The sequence below is a fragment of the Pinus tabuliformis genome, chromosome 1_2 (assembly GCF_031772625.1).
Source record: "Pinus tabuliformis cultivar Carrire ecotype Pingquan chromosome 1_2, CPIR1, whole genome shotgun sequence".
Taxonomy (NCBI): domain Eukaryota; kingdom Viridiplantae; phylum Streptophyta; class Pinopsida; order Pinales; family Pinaceae; genus Pinus; species Pinus tabuliformis.
The window spans coordinates 1197837711-1197846953 of record NC_142298.1 but is presented as its reverse complement, the minus strand read 5'-3'; positions in this window follow the sequence as shown (position 1 = coordinate 1197846953).

Here is a 9243-nt window from a genome sequence, read left to right as displayed (position 1 = left end):
ACTACTATTTTAAATATCAGTTTCATTTTTATGGTAACAGTAATGTCTCATTTTATTCATGTTTGTGCACTATTGTCAATATGGGTAGTTTGTCTCAATATTGTTATCATGTATCTCTGTTCTTATGGATTAATTTCTGATTTCTGAGTAACTATTTACTCAGAAATCTGTCTTGTTAAAACTGATTTATTGAATGATAATATGTTGTGAACTATTTCCACGTATTATTGTTTAGTTATTGGATTTGTTGATTTGATAATCAATATCATTTATGTGAACTACTTCCTGAGTGTTGTTGATTTATTATTTCAGTTTTAAGGTCTCAATAGGATGTGTTTTGATATCCATAATATCAGTTAATTGAACTACTTCATTAACTTGATATTCATTATAAACAAGACATATCTAAATCTCAATATTTTGATTATCTTGCTCTTAGCTGGGTTAGATCTATATCTACCTAATTAAGATAGGATTTAGATTAGTTTTTTTTGCTTGCATCATAGAATAAGCTTGCATTTAGAGTAAATTCTACATTCTTTTAAGTCCTCTTCTCAAAGAGGCAAAACTTTAGTTGTGGCTTGGCTGAGCCCAAATCAGCTTAAGGGTCATTCTCTTGCCTGATCAGCAAGGAGAAGTGATCTGATGTCCCTATCTATTGGTAGTTAAAGATACAATATAAACCAATAGCAATAGGGAGAAGGTAACTGGACCTAGATGAACAGTTGTAGCCACCATACCAAACGGAAAAGGAGCTGCTTTTAAGGTCTAGACCGGGTGGTTATCCCCTTTGTTGTGGCAGTGATTTTCGAGGCCTCAACAAAATGGCGCTAGAAGGAGGGCCTGAGATTTTTTGTCTATTGGAGTCTTTCCAATTTTAATATTTTATTTATTGTGATGGCTCCCTTTAAACTTCCAATTTGGAGTTGTATCCATGGACGTGCATCCTCCAATACTCCATCCGAAGTGGTAAGACTCTTGTCTCAGGCAAAGTTTAATGGTAAGAGAAATTATTCTGTTTTTAACCATGTCTTTGAATTTATTCAAAATGTTTCAAATTATGATTTTTAAGGAATTGATGAAGACATTTTATGCAGAATTTTTACTCTCACATTTGCGGCAAAAGCCAGAAACTGGTGCAAAACTCTTCCAGTTGCTTCAAGACACCGCTGGGATCAATTTGTTACAATTTTCATTTGTAAATTTGACAGCTATAATTATGAACAGGTATGTGAAGAAATTGAATATCTACGTAGGTTTGAAAATGAGTCTGTTAATGATTTTAATATTCGATTTCACTTGAATTGCTTAAGATTTAAACATGAAGATAAGCCTACGGAAGAAAAATCATTAGATTGGTTTAAATATATTTGTTCTCTTCCAACCATTCCCAATCCATATGAAATTATTTCAAGTTTTGTTTCATCCCCTTCCAACATAAATGAAAATCCCAACACGGATGTGCAAATAAATGCTGATGAAGCAGTTTCACAAAGCTTGGAAAATATTTCCATTCAAATGCAAGAAGACAACAATAGCAATTTTGGAGAAAAAACCGCCTTGAAATCTGAAAGCTACTTTGAAGTAAATTTGGAAAATCAAATCGCAAATCAGTAAGTACAAGCAGCAATCAACGTAAATAAAATGCAAACTGCTGTACAAATTTCTGAATTTCTCCATGATGAGCAAATGCTAAAATCAGAAAAGCAAAGCAGCGTTCTTCAAGAAAGCATATGCACGCAAAGGAATGATCTGCAATCCGAAATTTACAATGAGCATAATGCACAAGAGCTCTCAAACAGAGACAGTTTTAAATGCATTGTTTCAGGTTCACATTTTTCCCTTTATCCTGATATTTTCAATAATGGTAATATTTTTCCTCTTAGTATCAATGATATTTCAGAAATTAAAGTGGATGATTTAAATGAATTACTATTAAATTTTTATCAAGATAAAGAAATAATAATCGATCATTCTTTTGCCATTAATGAACATGAAATGCTTGTTCCTCCTTGTTTGGATATATTGGATGAGATTGAAGGGAATTTTAGAGTCTTGTGAGGTCATTTATGATGATTACTCTGATATTGAGGATGTTGATTTCAATTTTTCTCAAGAGAATCCTCATGATAAAATTCAAATAACATCTGAGAATGAGGAACGCTTCAATTTAGAAATTATCCCAACTAATTCTCATTTTAGAGCAGCAAATTATCTTCATGATTTCACCATTCAAGAAAACATTCCAATTTATGATTCATATGAGGATCAAACTCCCATTCCCATTCATAATCATAATTCGTTTTCTAATTCACAAGTTGGAATTCAAAATTTTTCAAATTCCATAATTCTGGCAATTTCTTGTGAAAATGAAATCATTTCAAAACGATCCCAAATGTACTGTAACATTAGTTGTACAAATAGTGATTTCATTTTAGTTTTTCTTTCACAGTTATTTTGTTTAAACTTAGATTTATTTTCTGATTTTATTTTGCAAAATTTTCACACTCTTCGCTGGCATATTGAACACCTTATTATCAAACACTCAATTGATGCATTTTCCGATTGGGAAATCGAAGTTTCATATTATAATCATGAGCATCAAAAGATATTAATGTTCCAATTTATATCAATGCTAATGTTTCATCAAAAGCTTCTATCTTTTCAAAGGCAATGTCAACAAGAGAATGTATTTTTGCAATCTGGCCAGCAATTCAATTCAATTAATAAATTGCCATTTTATTTGAAAGGCTTCCATCCATTTTTCATTGACTCATTTGAAAATTGTTTGGAAATTTTTCCTTCAAGTAAAATTGACAATGATTTAACATTTGTACATAACACTAACAATTTTTTTCAAGCCTTTGAATTTAAAAGTTCATCTTCACAATCTGGCCTGTTATCTCTTCCTTTGAACATTTCTCAATCCTTAATAGAAATCCATCCAGATTTTTATGATCCAATTGGTAGTCAATTGGAAAGGAAATTTCAGGAGAGAGAGATTTTAATTAAATTCCTAACAATAACTGTACATTCTGATTTCATATTTATTTTCCTTAGTTTAGCCAAATCTGTATTTTTATTACTAACATTTGAAATGTATATACATGCAGCGATTAAAATGAGAAAATGGCTACACTGGAAATATGACTATACCTAGTCATTTTCATGTATATGGTTAGAATAGGAGTAGAATTAATTTAGTTAGTTTGTTTTATGTAGTTAATTTATTTTCTACAGCTCTGTAGATTAAAAAATAAAACAAAGAAATCAGCCATTCTCATGTATGTTCACTGAAACATTTTCTCCTTATCAGAAAGTTTTAATTCTTGCTTGCCTTTTAAAATTTCTTGCAGCAATACCTTAACTCTGCTTATTTTGAATAATGCCTTGATTAAATTCAATTGAGGTTGCACTTGGCATCAATGGCCTCAAAGCCACTTTTCTTCATTTCGAGATTTCCTTCTAAGATTTTCTTTTGAAATTTCTATGGTAAGGATTTGAGGATATAAAAGCTTTATGATCCCATTATCCTATGAGATGTATGATTGACTATGATAAGCCTAATTCTAATTCAATCATTATCAGTCAATCTAACTTGTCACGACAATCATATGAAGTTCATATTATATTCCTCGAAATTTTCCAAGAGCTGATCTTAAGGATGCCCATTTTGCCAAGTGCACACATTTAAATCTGTTTTGATATTTTTTTACAATTAAGTGACTTAATCTCATTCTAATCTTTAGTTTATCATCTGATGCTGTAAAATACATCATGTTTATTTACTAAAGGCATTATTAAAAAGTCACTATAACAATTCAGATTTTTCTCAAGATTAATTCAGAATGAGCAGAGGTAATAAATTGTTACTTCACTTCGAAAGGGAAGCATAGTTTCATATTTATTTCTGGTAAATTTTATATTCCATGAACATGAATGATTGATTTCATTTAGGCTGATTGCACACTTAGATTTAGAATAAATAATGAGATGATTTTAATCAAAGGAAGAATTTTAAGATTATCTGGTAATATTTACAAACAAATTCCTTCCAGGTACGCATTTACAACTTTGTTCTCATCTCTTATTAGTTTCTCTTTTCCTTAGTTTATTTTTTATTTGTGTTCTGTTTTATTTGCAGGTTTTTATTTCTTTTCAAAACTTGAAGTAAGCAGCGAACTCATTTCAAATTTGCAAACAGGTTCAGGGAAATTTAATTCTGATGTATTAGAATTCAAGCATTTTTAACTTTGTTTTCATTCATTAGAAAAGCCAATTGAAATTTCAAGAAATATCATAAGACCATTCGCATCACAACATTTCATCGGAAGTAGCTCTTAGCATTCCTTTTGATCACAAATTGTTCATTAAAGACCTCCGATGTATTATCTTACTCATATGTCATATTGCATTTCGCTTATCGGAGCTTTCCAAGTGAAGTATACTTCCATGAACATGAATCGCCTATCTCCGATAATCGACTTTACCGATATTGCGATAAACACATAATTCCCGACCTGATATGAAATTTAAATCAAATTCATAAAATATCGCGTCCGTTCAATCGCAATAATGGTAAGAGCATAAATTTTAAAGGGCCGATGTCTCGGATCCGATATATTATCAAATTTCATCATAAAATTATCAGGTCCACTCTTCATCACATATCGACATATTGAGAATTGTCATATCGTGCGCATAACATTGCCGATCACGATCGCCGATTAGCCACGTCATTCATCGCATATCGTCATCGCAAAATATATATATATATATATATATATACTGTGTTACATTGGGTACCCAAAGTTTCCCGATTTCCAATTAGCTACGACATTCATCGCATCGCCGATAATGCAATCATTTCATCACATTTTTATGCTCACGTCACTTCTCTGAATCTGCGATGTGCGTTTTGCGATACGGGAAGCACAATGTAAATATTTTCTGATCCCCGATATAATGTTTCTTTAATGATGCGATCACTTCATTTCATTGCACATGTTCTTTTCAGCAATTTGCCATTGCAATCTCTGATGCAATAACTCCCAATGCATGCCTATGAGCCATTAACATTTAATCGATATATGGCATAGCAATAAAGGTGAAGTTCTGCAGATTAAATTTGAAGCATGGTGAAGAAACATGTTATGTGAATCATCCGATACGGCAATGTGTTATTTTAAAAGCGAGCTTGGGTAACCACTATGGTAAGAAAGCAGTTAATGACCAATTTGCAGCATATTCTAATTATTTCAATTTCTCATACATTTTAGTTTATATATAAATTCCATAATTAAAAAATGGAATTCAAGACCTCTCTTTCTTCATATTTAAATTTTATTATTGTAGATTTGGTCTTGATTCTGAACTATTTATAAAATCATGGAATTTATATGAAACTTGTGATATTTTGAGAAACAGTCATTGCTGCAAATTCTCATTCTCATTTTGGTTAGTGGGATTTTTTCATGTTTTTAATGATAATTAAAATAAGGAGTCAGCTAGTTTGGGGAAATTGATACCTTTCAGGTAAGATCAAAAGCAATTATGCAATGGTAAGATTCATGTGCCCATTTTCATTAATTTCCATTTCATCATTCTAATTTCATTTTTGTTTTTAAATTATGCTGATATAAAACTCTGTTTTGCAGCTCTCCATTTAAAGCTTTCAATCCTCTGCCAGATCATATTTTCGAAAGTCCATACTCTTCTCCTGGCTTTATTTCAAGAAGCAGCAATAATCCTCATTGAAACAACCACACCAGGAAGTTTCTGAACCTTTAGTTTGTTTCTCTAAGCATTCCTTTTTTTTAGAAAATGATTAAGATAATGCTTGGAAACAAGAAGATTCATATCAAACAGAAATTATTCATTGTGGCTGAATTTTACGATCACTGTTATCTAAAAGCCTAAAGCATTCACAACTCTGCAAGATATGTTTTTCTAACTCTCAACATAAGAAGGAATGATTACATGCTTATTTTTTTTTTCTTCATATTTTTGAGGCATTGGTACAAACATTCTTGTTTGAATTTATCTTGCGAAACATAGATTTTCCTTTTCATTCTTAGAGATTTCTTTGTTCTTATTTTTATTTTTGTTTGTTGATTTCTTTTTTCACTTTAGCATAAGAATTCTTTTCTTTTTGTTTTCAGTTTTGATTTTGGTGACTTTGCTGTGATTTATATGGAAGGCCTATTGGTTACTTTACAATGGTCAGCATACATGGAGAAAAATTGTTAATAGTCACCTATTAGCTTTTTCTTAAATCTCTTAGTAAAGTTTGATTTTCTTATTATAAAAGTAGACATACTTAAGGAAGAGATTACCAATCAAGAGAAGTTGGCAAAGTATCATAAAATATGAAAAATTTCTTTTTCATCAAATTGTAATCATTTTGAGATTTCAAAATTTTATTAAGATTTTTCAGAGTTCTATTATCAGTCAAGAAAAGTTATTTATAACCAAGTAAAGACACTTTACAGCAAAGCACCTTTAACTCTGAAATTGTCATTCTTAACTCTTAAGGAGTCAATGATTCTCCCTGTCTCAAAGAGTCTTATTTTTCTAGAGAATAATCCAGAAATATATTTAAACTTAAAAGATAAGAGGTCTCATCGTGAGCCTGCTTACCATGATCATAGGGGAAGAATAGACTGACATTACCAACACTGCTAAACAAACCAGGGTAATGGCTTATGATTGCAAACAATTATAAGACAAGGGGTCTCATCACGAGCCAGCTTGTTCAGTCCAATTTTAACCAGTGAATGGCATTGTCAACTATCTGGCTACCATACTAGGACAATGGCTTTTAAGATTTAATAAAAAAATATAAAAAGAAAATAAACATATATAAATGGATTTATCTCTAGATCAATAATTCTTAAACAGATGAGATTCTGAATCATTTATGATTAAAAGGTAACCCTGTCGAGACTATAGATGTTTGCTGGCAACAGTGGCTCTACCTGTGACAAATGAGTATATCTTAAAAGCTAAGCTGTAAAGTTACCCCTGCTTTATCCCTTCAGCTAAATAATAACTGATATAGAGTTTCGAAATATTTTAATTTATGAGGAATTTTAAGAAAAATTACAGTTAGATGATTCTGGTTTTTATTCAGACTAATGAACTAAGTCAAGCATTTCAAGCATAATCTTCTCTTCTTTAATTATTTTTGCTTTAATTTTAGGAAAATCTCATTCATAACAGAGATAACTGGTTCTTCTCCCGTGTGTCGCCAATTGTTGTGGTAAAAATACAACACCCCCCCATTATTGATGCGTCCGCTTCGAATAATGGGGACCCTTTCTATAAAATTTTGGCTAAGCACCTTTTTGATTTTTATTTTAATTGATTGCCCTATGCTTTTGTTAATTTTTAGTTTTCTTTGGATTCTTGTTTTGATTGCTTTGTTAGAATTGATTTTTTATAAGCTTCCCATCGACGCTTGTTTCGCCTCATTTGGTCAACTGGTTTGAAAATGGCACTCCTTTGAAGTCTCACCATTTATCTAGCCTGGGTTAAAAATGCATAAATGTACAATATCGCATTTTGTAAATAAATTAGTTCAATAATGCATTTAGTTTAAATATTAACTTGTAGAGAGTTTTACTAACATTTTTCATTATGCAGCCAAACATTAATTATCAGGATTGTTAAGAAATTCACTCCAATTTTCAAATCGAATCCTAATCTTAAAAAATCCAAACATTCAAGTGGCTGTAGTTTTTTTTTTATTTTTTTTTTATTTTCTAAGTGGCTATAGTTTAGAAACTTATATTCATAAAAATAAAACAAAAATACAAAATTTATGTTTAAAATTAAATTTTAAATTAATTATATTAATTTATATATTAAATATAATTAATATAATTAAATTAAAATTTAAAACAAAAAAAACATATAATAAAATTATTTTAATCGCTTCAGCACTTCGCATCGAGAGTTTTTATGTGCCAAAGTTTAAAAGTCGAAAGCCATACCCGATGTCGATATCGCATCGGGACTTTTCATATGCCAAAGTTTAAAGGGGCCGATATCCCTCGTTGCCCCGATCCGATATCCCAATTGCAAAAGTCAAAGGACATAGGGGTCATTACCTTAGTTTAGTTTTTAAAAAGCTTTGTTTTAAAAGTTTTATCACTCATACGTATGAGTGGAAAGTAGTTTAGGTTAATATATATTAAATATTAGTTTATATATTAACATGTAATATATATTATATTATATTAATTAAATTAATATATATGTAATATATTATAATCTGTAATATATTATATTAATTAAATTAATTAATTATAGGTAATATTTAATTAATTTAAATATCAGTTAGATTAATATTGATTAGTTTTTAATTAAGAATGGATTTGTTTATAAATCATTAGTTAGTTAAATTAATAAATAGTTTAGTTTATAATTAGGAATTAAATTAGAATTAATTAGGGACTAATTTAGGATTTAATTTTTAATTTAAATTCTCATTTTTTTAGCCCAGCAACAGAATTTCCAGATTTACATCAGATTTGACCCATCAACTTTGGAAGCTCATAAATTGAGTTCTACGTGGCCAAATGAGGCCCAGGACGGCTCATTGGAAAGAGAAAATCAAGGAGAACATTTTGAAGGAGGTTTCACCAACAGATTTGATCATTTATTGGGCCAAAAATCAGGCAGAAGATCAGGCTCCGAATTTTGAAAACAAAATCAATTTTCTGAGTTATTGTTTTGAATTTCATTTGTCCAAAGCCTCTTCTAATTGCAGATCCATTGGTCAATGATATCATTTACCAATCGAACCATTCCAAGCATCGATACAAAGTTTATATTTTGTTTTCAGTTATTTATTTAAATAAAATTTGATTGGATTTGATTTAAATGCCAGCAATGCCATGATTGATTTTGTTGTTGCATTTTAATTTATTTTGATTTCTTTTTGCAGGAAAACAGTGGGAAGAATATGGAGAAAAAGAACTCAATCAATGAGAAGGCTCCAGCAATTGAAGATCAGGAATTATGAGCAAATAGAATTGGATTTGGCAGATTTCTCTTCACCAAACTTTCCTCTCAAGAATTCCTTCACAGACAGTATAAATAACAGATTGCAAAATGGAATAGGGGCTGCTCTCCTCTGCAATTTTAGAGCTTCTAAAAGCACTATTGTAATTGGAATTTAGAGTTGTAGGAGAGAGGAGTGAAAAATCTCAGATCTGGGGATTATTGAGGATTTTCCCT